Source organism: Crocodylus siamensis, chromosome 2, assembly GCF_052110815.1.
Source record: "Crocodylus siamensis isolate JL-2025a chromosome 2, ASM5211081v1, whole genome shotgun sequence".
In the NCBI taxonomy this organism is placed as follows: domain Eukaryota; kingdom Metazoa; phylum Chordata; order Crocodylia; family Crocodylidae; genus Crocodylus; species Crocodylus siamensis.
Window position 1 is genome coordinate 247,189,935 of NC_143396.1, and position 12,130 is coordinate 247,202,064.

Below are 12,130 nucleotides of genomic sequence, written 5' to 3' on the forward strand. Positions count from 1 at the left end.
TTTCTGTGTTACCAAGGGTCAGTTGGAAGCCTATTGTCCCACTTAGAAATATTCGCTAGTCAATAATCAGATACACTGCAGCCATTAAGTACTGCACCTGTTGTCCAGATGGGCTAACAATAAACACAACACAGCCTATCATGATTGCAGAATAGAGTGGACAGAAGGCTTTTGGGGATATTTTGGGGCTTTCCTCTATTTATCTGCCTACTGAGTATGTGGGCTGACCTTTATATCACTACTGTTGTGTGGTTGGCAGTATCTGGGTGAATGCATCTCAGAGTTGAAGTCTTTCACAATTCAACTGGCTCTCCAGAAGTCTTCTGTGAATCTGTACTTCTTTTTGCAGTTTAAACTAGTATGATAGTTCATTGTGTTCTACACCCATTGAACTAAAGAGCCATTATTACTACATGGACAAAAATTGGGATAGGATCAAGCTGCAGCTCTCAGAATATTGAGCTCCTAAACTGTTAGACATCTAAGAAATTATTCCAATTTTTAAAATGTAGCCAAAGCTGGCTCTTTGTTAGCTTTCATCCAAGATATTTATTTATAGATGTGAATTATTTATCAATTCAGATATATTTGCATTGTTGACATTTTTTTATATACCCAGGTATGTGTAACACTGCAGACTGTTTATGCACTTACAAACAGAGCATATTTTTAATTGAATTAAGTTTATTTATAAACCTTTTAGAAATAAATATACTTCAAAATGTCTGTTGATAGTAAAACCTAGTGCTTTGCACATTTCCCCTAGGACAGCATCTGATGGGAGGAAATGCCAATTCTTAGATTTTACATGGATCAGGTAGGCTCCAATCCAGCAGAGGAATTAAGGAAATGCTTAATTTAAAATACATGAGTAATCCCAGTAACTTCAATATTTAACATAACTTCTGCATTGGTTCTTACCAGCTTAGAATTAAGCATAGGCTTAAGTTTACTGGCTGAAGGCCATGTGTTACTGGAGACATCACTGAAGATCTGTTTCAGTTGCAGGTTAGGAAGTTATTTATTTATTTGTGTACTTATTTACTTTCAGAGATGAGTGAATTGGAGAAGAACCTATCTGGGTAAGTCTGCTCCAAATACCCTCTCTACATTTGTCAGGTTCATAAACCTAAGCAGTTTAATTCCAATAAAGCAGGGAGAAAAATATTGCAGCAAATACTAGATTAGTTTAAATATTTCCAAGTGATGCCAGAAGGGCCTGATGCCAGCTACAGCATTTCCAGTGAGTTGAATGCAATATGATAGGGACTGGGAATGTTGTGAGGGAACTACTGTGAAATGAGCTGGGAGGTAAGGAAACACCCTCTAACAGTAGAGCGAACAGATGGAAAAGTATGTGCTCAGTCACTTGCTTGTGCTTGGTCACTTATTTGTTGTTGCTGGCATGAATATTAAATATGAAACATATTGCTTCTCCAAGTTACTTACAGTACTGTACCGAGGTCTCTCTTACTGCTTGTACAATTCCAGAGTAACCGTCATTCCCTTGTAGGAAATTAATAAGGACAAAATAAAAGAATTGTTTTGGGGATAAGACGGGATGTTCAGAAGTTAGTGCTGTGCCTTGTGCTTTTACTCAGTATCAACCACAGGAGAAAATTGTGATACATAAGAAAAGCACTGCTACTGTTTAGCCATAGCGATGTGGGGAGATGGAAGTGGTTAGTGGTTTGGGCCATTTAATACTCTACTACCTTTCTGACTTGATTAAACTGTTAAGTTCTTTTCAGTTGCTAAATTTTATTTTAATTTCTGTTTGATAAGACAAAGTTCTTCTAAAGTTATTGACAAATTTCTCATGTTTTGAACTTAGTACTCCTCTACATGTTACATTTATGCTGCAAGTAACTTGTTAATCGTAGCATAAACAGGAAGGGTGCTACACATGAACCTGATTTAAGGCACCATAAAATGGGGAGTGATTCATAAAAATGTTCCACATATAATGTAGAACATTTTTATGGCTTGTTTGTATGACACCTTAAATTTAACATGTGGCCACTGGCTGATGATCAACTGATTGTTGGCTGACTGGAGTTGGGCAGGAGGAAGGCTAAAGGGTTTTTCCTGCTAGAGAATTTTAAACCTAGACTGGGTAGGTTGGAGAGGGAGGGGGGCCATTGGTTTTCTCTGCTGGGACATTAAATCCCATGCCAAGAAGCACTGACTGGATTGCTGCATGCGGGAGAACAGAGGCTTGCCTCTTCTGTGGACTTTAAACCCTGCACCGAGTAGCTCTGGTTGAACAGCCCAGCAGAAGGGAGCAGAGGTTCCCTGAAGGAGAGGAGCAGAGACTTCTCCTCGCTGTGGATTTTGATCCCTGCACTAGGCAGCTCTAGCTGCCTGGGTTTGGGACTGCACCAGGGTCTGGTGTGGCCCCTGCCAGGCCAATAGTCAGCTGATTCCAGACCCCAGTACAGTCACTGGACCTATCTGACACTGGTTCCAGACTATACGTGAGCTGACAATCATCTGATAGTTGGGCACCCAGCTTTCAACTTGCTTGAAATCATGCTTGGATCATACCTGGGCTCCCCCAAGTAGGGTGCAGTTGGGATCTGATCCCTGATTCCAGAATCACACATCCTGGCATGTACATATGACATGGCAGGAGGCACAGTTGTTGCGATCAGGGATGCGGTTCTGTCATACCTTTTAAATCAATGTCTGTACGCAGTGTAAGTAACAAAAACATACTCAGTAGCTGTGGAGACCAAAAACTATTTTTTGTTGTTCATTGGGAAAAATTCTATAAGCAGATTCAGATGTGGTAGGAAACATGGTGTCTGTGTTAATTATCTGCTGCTCACTGCATTTGAAACATGAACCCTAGGGAGAGAAACTTTGAGCATGTCTACTATGAGACATGCCCAAACAACATGGTATAATTTCACCTGTGTTGCAGTTTTCTGATGTCACAATGATTTCAGGCTAATTCTTAAAGATGTAGTTCATATCCCTCCAAGCGAAAGAGTATTGTTGAAATAAGGCCATCAGCCCAGAAGTCAGGGTATTTCCTGACCCTGTTGGGTTTCATTGCCAATGACAAAACGAAACAAAATGGCATGGGAGTGTAGCTACCTGCTGATAGGTCCTTGAAACTACTTGGCTGTTGTGAAACTCAGCTTATTTTTTAAACATATGGTGAGACACTGGGGAAATTGTGTCTTTTTATAATAACACTTAGGATTTTCCTTTTATGCACTGCTAACAAATGAAATAAAATACATAATAAATAGGAAAAATAAGCAAGAATGAAAGACGTTTATTTTCGCTCCCTTTGTTTTATAATGGGCTTTTTTGATTGTATTATCTACATTAGCATTAATGCCTCTTAAGATAGGTATGTCTAGACTGCAGTCACAGCTGTTTAGCTAGCCAGAGTATTGGTAGTAGTCTAACTGTAGCAGTATGGAGCTCAGCACAGGCCTAATTTACACTGCTTCTCAGATGGATAGCATCACTTGCATTGAACTGTTGTCTTAGCTAGATGGCTACTGGTACCAAAGCTAGCCATGTAAAAGCTAACACAATGTTATCTGTATTATAAAGCAGCATTGCTATGACTTACTATTATCCAAGCTTAAGTGTTAACAGTTATACTGCAAGGAACATTCAGACTGCATAGACTGTATTAGCAACTCAGAGCAGCTGTCTCTCCTAATTAACTCCAGTGTTGGTAGCAGTTAGACTTCAGCACAGGCCCTGTGGTGAATCAATGGATCTTGAAACAAAACACTGTGACTTGAGCTAGAGATCATAGAAAAATAGGCTTGGAAAGGAACATTACAATGTCATGACATCTAGTTTGCCTGCTGCTCAAGGCCAGGATCATCCCTGACTGAACGATCCCACCCAAGTGTCTGTCTAACATGTACTTGAAAACTTCAAAGGTTGGAGAATCCACAGTTTCTCTGGGTAGCCTGTTCCAATGCCTGATCAGCCTCATAGTTAGAAAGTTCCTCCTAATCTCCAACCTATATCTCTTCTGCTGAAGCTTGAGGCCATTGTCCTAGTCTTGTCCCCCATAATATGGGTGTCAAACTCATCTGAACCTGTGGGCTTGCTTCCCAAGCCCCTAATCATTTTTGTTACTCTGCACTGGACTATTTACAAATTGCCCACATACTTCTTGAAGTGTGGGCCCAAAACTGTACTCCAGGTGAGGCCTCAGGAGTGCTGAATAGAGCAGAAGAATCACTTTCCTTGATTGGCAAGATACCTGTTAATTCAGCCCAGTGTGCTGTTGGCTTTTTTGCAGCTAGAGTCTGCTGTTGGCTTATATTCAGTGTATGGTTTAATGTAATCCCCAGGTCCTTCTCTGCAATACTGTAGCCTAGCTACTCATTTCCCAGTTTGGATTTGCACATGCAATTATTCCATCCCAAGTGCAGGACTTTGTTCTTGTCCTTGCTGAATCTCACCTGATTCACTGCAGACTATTTTTCCAGTCTCCAGGTCATTGTAGATCCTGCAATGTGTCTGCAATTCCACTCAACTTAGTGTCTTCCACAAATTGGTTATGTGTACATTCAGTCCCATCATCCAAACCATTAATGAGGATATTAAACAATACCGGATCCAGGAAGACCTATGGGAAACCCTATTTGATACCTCCTCCCAACTAGATGCTGAGCCATTGATGACTGCTGTCTGAGTATGATGATTCAACCAGTTATGTATCCACATTACAGTTCTTTCCTTAGCTTGTTAATGAGAATGTCTTTGGAGACAATGTCAAAAGTAAGTCGAGGTATATCAGTAGTGCCCACATGGATAAGCAGCATGATATAGTAGTCAGAAGGCCAGATGAGTCTCGTAAATCTTTCCATGATAAGGATATCATGAGAGGGTTCTAGCAGGTAGCAGACCTCGCAAGCTAACAGGTCCAGATAGCAGATGGATGATAGCCTCCATGCCCTCCAGGAGTCATCAGCCATCATCCCCCCATCATTTCCTCTTGGTAGCCATGGTCTTGATCCTCCCTTTCCAAGGGATGGAGGATCCTTTTCATCCCATACCTGGGCTTCATACCTCTTCTTCAGCTGGTTGGTCACAGGTCCAGAAGAGGAGTGCTGTCTTCCAGTGCATCTGTATCCTCTGTGTCTTCCAGTGTTTTCTCTGGCTGTTCCTCTTACATAATGCCACAGGTCTTTTTGTTCATTGAGTTGGTGATGTTCTCATGCTCAAAGATGCATGTGATCCTATCCACTTCCTCCTGCAGTTTCCTTACCTGATACCTGAGAGAATCCACTTGTAGAAAACTCACACCAGAAGCATTTCCCCACCTGGTCATCTCTGGCATGAACATTCAGGCCACCATCCTTGCAAAGCCAGACCATAAGCTGGGTGGAAGCCTCAGTAGATAGTGGCCATGTTTGGACACAGCCTGCACAGGTGGAGCTGGAAGCGGCAGGGACTTTGGAACTGCAATGTTTTCTAGCCATCCTGGTGATTCTTCTGATAGCTCCTGCTTCTTCTGCTGCTGCTATGTCCTAGAAAAAAAAGTCTTCTTCCTCTTTTGCCTACTTGTACTCAGCAAGCTTACAGTGAAGGAAGAAGGGAGAGAAAATGTCCAAGGAAACTCCAGTAGTGAACTCTCTACTCAAATTCCCATGTTTGCTGGCCTGTTCTCTGGTCCTGTGCCACTCCCTCCTGTTACTGTGATCTGGCAAGCCTAAGCTTTCTGTTTAGTCAAGCACCATGTCCTTGTGTGCACTGCAATCAGCCAGCATCAGCCCACTCCTCCAAACAAGTCTGCAAAATGGCTCCCAAACTAAAACTCCCACCAGCAAGCTCAAGCCAGGCAGGCCTTCCTACTTAACAGCACTCACAGACCCTCTCACCAGTCTTACAAGCTGGGTCTACATCACTAGCTTCTGTGTCACTGTAATCTCAGTCATTCCTGTGTTGCTGTGAGATTTTTTTGGTGTATGAGCCAGAGTCAAAACTTGAGTTATTCTTAAAGCTATTTCAGCTCTGAAAACAGGCCCTTAGGACTCGCCTGTACAGTACAAGGCAATCCTCAAACTTACTCTGCACACACTAACTCTGTAACCCAGTGACATAGCCACATTGGTATAATGCCGCCTGTGGCCTAACTAGTCCTGCTACTCAGCTGAGCTAATGCAGCATAGTGCTGCACTGTTGACGTTACTGTTTTCTCAATCTAGAGTACCTCACAGAATTAGTTCTTGGTAACTCTGCCTTAGGTGCACACAGCACTGAGAATTGCAAACCATGCTCAGTAAGCAGTTTAAAGGTTTCTGCTTAGATTTCCCCTAATCTAGGGTTACCGTACGTCTGGGTTTTCCCAGGCATGTTCCCTCTTTAGATCCCCGAATCTTGGTCCGTGTGGGTTGTTTTGTTTTGTTTTTTGTTTTTAATATGATCAAATGTCTGTGATTTTGGTTAGCTCAGCTTCAAAGTTTTTCCTGGCACTTCCCCGCTTGGCCTAGCAAGAAGCTGCTCGGAGCTGGGGGCAGGGCAATTCGAGGCAGGGTCCACACACGTGGTTGACATGCAGCCAGGCAGGGGTGTGGGAGCAGCCCAGCAGCTGGATACAGGTAAGTCTGTGGGGGGTGGGGGTGCTGTGTGTGTGGTGGGAGGAGTGGGTCTAAGGCTGCAGCAGGGCGGGTGATGTGCTTGCCCCTCCAGAGGGAGAAGCGGGCAGGCAGGCGCTTCAGGGGCAACAGGGAGCTGTGTAGCTGGACTGGCGGCACCGGGGTTGGTGCCTGTGTTTGCAGGGGCAGTGCTGGGGGAGGGGGCTGTGGGTCAGGAGTGAGGGGCACTGGTGGGGGGGTGGCTTTGGAGTGAGGGACACCAGGGGCATGGAGGACTGTGGGTTGGGGGGGCAGAGCACTGGCAGTGCCAGGGGGTTGTGGGTTGGAAGTGAGGGGTACCAGCAGTGACAGGGGGGCTGTGGGATGGGGGTGAGGGGCACCAGCATAGCCCAGAGGGACAAGGTGCTGTGGTTTTGGAGTGAGGGGCACTGGCAGGGCCAGTGGTCTGCGGGTTGGGGGTGAGGGGCAACATAATGGACAGAGGCAGGGCACTGCCATATCACTGCCTCCTCCTCTAGAGTCATATATCTCCCTTCCCCCTGTGCAACAGATTTCCTCTTTTTTGGAACTGGAAATATGGTAAGCCTACCTAATCCTTCTCCTCAGTTTTCATTCTGTGAAATGAGTTTGTTTTGCCTTTGGGAGAGAGGTGATTTTGTTTGCAATCTTTAATTCTTAACACCTACTTCTTTGTTTTGACCTCTAAAATAACTATCCTCTGCTTCAACTCAGCAAACACAACATATAAATATCTTTTTTTTTTCTTTGTGGACCGAGAATGCCCTGTAAGCTATCACAACAGAGATTTTCCTGCTTCTCCCAAACACACAGAGTCCGCTACTCTCTTTACCCCCATTCACCAAAAGGAGAATGTCAGTATGTTCATACAGAAGTTTGAAAGATTGCCTTTCATTTCACTTCAGAGCAGGGATCCTGCATTTGTAAAGTTTAAATTCATTGCAAACATACTGTCTGAAGTTTTACCTTTGCAGTAGTTTACAGAGAGAAGGGAAGCATACATTAGAAATAGAACTGTAAGGCGGACTCTTTGGCTGTGTCTACATGGGACGCTGCCGGTGCAGTCATTACTGCACAGTTATTTAGTATTGTATAAGCAAGGATGAAATGACTGTGCAGTAACCAGAGTCACTGTGTTGTAGCATCACCGAATGGCTTTTTTGTGATGGTAACTGTACAGTAGACCAAGACTACCACGCAGTAGTATCACATGCTTTCTGCCACACAACGCTACTGTGCACTAATCATGGGCTACTGCACAGTCAGCATCTCATGTAGACGTGATCTTGAACGTGTTTATCAGTATAACTTGCTGGACCTCTGATTTGTCCGTATATACCACTGGCTACATACAGGCTTTCCATTTCTACTGGGAGAATTACCATTCTTCTGGTAGAAATGAGAAGTGTACAAGAATTCACTGAATTTCTCTTAGGGGAAACATGCCCCTCGTGGGAGAAGATCTTGGTCTCAACCTAGAAGATCTCCCTTGTGAAACAGTTCCTTTGTGAGCTCCCTTATGAGCTGCCCCAACTCTTCCCCAAACCAGGGACTGCCCAGTTCAGGGAATGGGATGGGACCTTGGCCCCACTGCTCCCCTCCCCTTCTAGACCAGTGTAGGAAGAGAGAGGACCAGCAGCCACTGCTCCCTGCCTCTTCCCCAGACTGGCGGGGGAGCTTTGCAAGCACCTGCTGGGTTCCCATTGCTACCCCTGTCATCCAGCTGAGCAATAGGGGTAGAGACTGCAAAGCCCAGGAACTTGGAATTGGGTTTGGGGAGGCTGTCCTCAAACCTGGTTCCTGGCCCCTGCCTGCTTCCTAGTGCCACCCCCACTATCCATCTGAGTTGAGGGAGGTAGGGGATTGCAAAACTCTAGGGCCAAGTGCTCTATCCCAAGAGTCCCCAGTGTGATGAGTCAGGAAGGCTTTACTGTGCTGCTTCCACCTCCCTGCCCCCTCCCCTCCTGCAGCACTTGCAGTGCTGTATGCAGGTTTTGAAGCACTGTGCTGGGGAGATGTTCCCTCTGTGCAGCAGCTTCAAAACTTATGCCTGCTGCTCCATGGCAGTGGGATTGGGGGAAGGGTTGGCTTTTCGCCACTACTCCAATTGTCTGGGACCAAAAGAAGGCATGCTGTGCACGCTCTGGGGCTGGATCGCCAGTCTGGGGAATGCAGTGATTGTTCTTCCCAGAATAATTTTCAGCTGAAGAAATTTCTCAAACTTTTTCCCCATTAGAAATGAACTCCTGTTCAAGGACATTGTCAACTGCAATGCACTTTTTAAACACTTACCTGAAACCCAACTGAACCTATCATGAACAAAACAACCCATCGCTGTTTGGCATGCAGAAAATAATGCTGAGAGCTTTAAATAACACTGGAAAATCAGTATGCTCACAATGAAAGATGACAGAATACAAGCCTCCTCCCACAGGCTTATGAAAAGCAATAATAAAAACACAAACACTTCCAAGCATTATTCATTAGCACCTGTATACACCAATGGGATATGTAAACAGGGTGCGTGATGGAAGGGGCAGGGCAGGAAAAGTAAAGTAGCGTACAGTGTGTAGTTTAAGCTATTTTTGTTAAACCCTTCTACTGTCATTGTTACTAAAATAACCTCACAATCTCTGAAAAGAAAAACATCACACCCAGAAAGAAAAAAATTGGTGATCTACAGTTGTGGCTTTGTTGATCCAAATTGATTCTTATAGATGGGCCAATGCAGCAAAAAAAGAGAAAATATGGCTGAGTTGTAGAAGAAAATGTAGGATAATGGTACTATGGTGAATAGGGCTATAGGCATATTGATTCAGAGAAATTTTCTCTTTCAAAACACTGAATTGCTTATAAAAAGAAAACTTTTTCCTTTAGTGCAAATGTGTAAACATATACAGTTTGGTGAGTACGTAATGAAATATAACCAAAACATACCTACATGCAGTACATTGGAGGAATTAATTTTTGCTTTCAGTTTGGAAAAAACCCAAGATTATCAATGTTTCCAAAAAGAGACATAGCAACATTAAAACAAATATTGCAAAACAAATATTTCCTCTGAAGCTGAGTTGTCCATCTGTACCTATGGCTGATTCTTTTAGCAGTGAGTCTAAAACAACTTCTCAGATCTTTATGTGCCTGTGCTGAACAAAACCAAAATGTCTGGCTACTGTAAGCTGTCCAATTTAGATGTATTTTAAATCTGAAATTTCCATACCTGTTGTTTCACAATAGAAGAGATTTGACATTAAAACTCAGTATAAGGGGGACCTCAATTATGGAATTAGCACACACAAATAAGAATTCCCTCCTGCAGTAGAAAGAATCCTTACATCAAGTTCATTGCTGAGTTTAATGAGTGTAAATACATTGAAGTGAATATTTTTTTCACCCACTTGAAGCAGCAGTGAATTTGATTCCTAGTTTCTGATTGCCAAACTGTCACCTATTACAACTGTTCTGAGTATCTTCCAATCAGCAGACTTTTCCCCCTAGAAGTTAACTTTGCAGAGATGAAAGAAATTGGCTTCCCCTTGTACTGCTCTTTTCAAAGATCCTGAAGCTATTAAAAAGGAGATTGTCACTCACTTCCTAGATTCAGCATTCTTGGGGAGAAAAACTATTTTAACTTTCTAATTCTGCTTTATTTTCAAACTCATTCATCTTAAATTGTATTTTTTTTTTGTTTTCCTTGGGCAAAGAATTAAACATATCACTATCTCCTGCACAGAAGATTTAGATTTTAACTATATTTCCTATAGCTTCTTGTAATCTTGGAGAAAATGATTCTGTTTCTTAGCAACTAAAGAAATCTCTTAAGAAGTGTCTAAACTTTTGTGCATTAACAACCCAGGCCAAAGCAAAGGAGATTCTTTTAACTGATTTCACTGTGCCTTGGATCTGCCCCCAATTTAGTTGTGTGTGGCATAGCAGTATTTTCAAGACTAAGTGATTCTATTTCCCACTGCAGGGGCTCACAATGATGTGGTGGCAACATTGTTTGAACACCACATCTTTTGCAGCAGTTCTCTGAGGGTTGGGGAGGGTCAAAATGTGTCATTAAGCTGTTAAAGATTGTTTCTGAATATTTTTCAGTTGTTGACAGTTTTGTCTCTCTATTCTAGTTCTGATCAGGTTTTCTTCCTGGAAAAAAATGTTTAAAAAACAGTTCCACAGGTCTTACAGAATTGCATATATGGGTTTGATTGTCTCCTTTAGTTTCAGGTGAAAGTCATATATTCAGATAGGTGCATTTGCTTGCAGACTGTATTATGAATAGATTGAAGTGGCAGCAGGAAGATCAGCAAAAATAACTGACCAATGGCACAGTCAGTTCTTACCAGGATCCTGAGTTAATTAGTTCAGTTTTGGCAACAGATGTACATTCCTTCACTGGACATGTTGGTTGATTGCATAGTTGTACCCAGTCCCATTTCACTCCCAGACTGTTTGCATCATGGAGAAAATAAAAGGAGCATAAAAGAAGTATAAATGAACCAGCTAGCTAGGTGCTTTACTAAGGTAACCGAGACTGTGAGGATTGCAAAGCCTTCAGTTCTGCCTTGCAGTTCTCAGTAATGTTAATAAATAGTTTGTGTATGTTGTTTCAAATGAATGCCTGTTTATACTGTAAGACAGTGATTCATCCTATTTAGTTACTGTGCTGCATGTTTGCAATATGGCTGGTTTTGAATTCTGGTACAGAAAGCCGTTCCTATGTTCAGTGACAACAGTGCAGTGTATTTCTAAATCTTCACTATAGACATAAGCTGAAGGGAACTGTCCTTTTTTCTTTCAAATGAGAGTGCCATTCTTGGATGGAATGGTTCATTTCACTTAGCCCATGGCCATGATATGTCAGAGAGGGAAAGTGAATATGTAGCAAGTCCAAAAGAAAAAAAACAGCTTCCACTAATATCAGGGGCAATACCTTGATTTGTGTGTTTTTGTTATACAAATCTGCATAGATTTGTTAAAAGACAGGGCACAGAATATGTCTTTTTTCTGTTTTCTGATGTGGTTGACCACGGTATGCTAACTAATTCAATAATACTTAAATTCAATAACATCTAAAATGTTTAATTTCTAATGGCAAAGATCTGCTACAGGAGATCATGTATATTTAAGAAAATGGAGTGGAAAACTGTAACATAGTGGAAGGTTGCCCTCTTGTCAAGGTATTTTTGAAATGTTTACATTGCTTTAAGGCTGACATATTTTGGCATACAGCATTTTGCAGTGATACTACAGCCCTAGTAGCATACTATAGGATACAAAGTCAACGATAAAGTTTTAAAAAAACTCTAGTTTGAGTATATCAAATAGAAGTCTCTATCATACCAGTGATGGCACTATTAAACTGTTGAAATGCCTGCTAATTATTCAGTGTTTTATTTCAGAGTAAACGTCTCTGTTTTGGTTACAACAACAGAGGCAAGTAATTTTTGGCTGTTAGAAGTGCCTTTTCCAAATACTGGGGATTAAAAGTTGAACACTGCCCATCCATTGAAATGGAGGGAGTCAGA

General features: G+C 42.3%; 1 protein-coding gene across 7 annotated transcripts in view; it reads left to right on the plus strand.

The window, feature by feature from the left end:
• Positions 1–12,130, plus strand: part of NPAS3 (neuronal PAS domain protein 3) — an 853,230-nt gene that overhangs the window by 397,587 nt on the left and 443,513 nt on the right. The window lies entirely within an intron of this gene.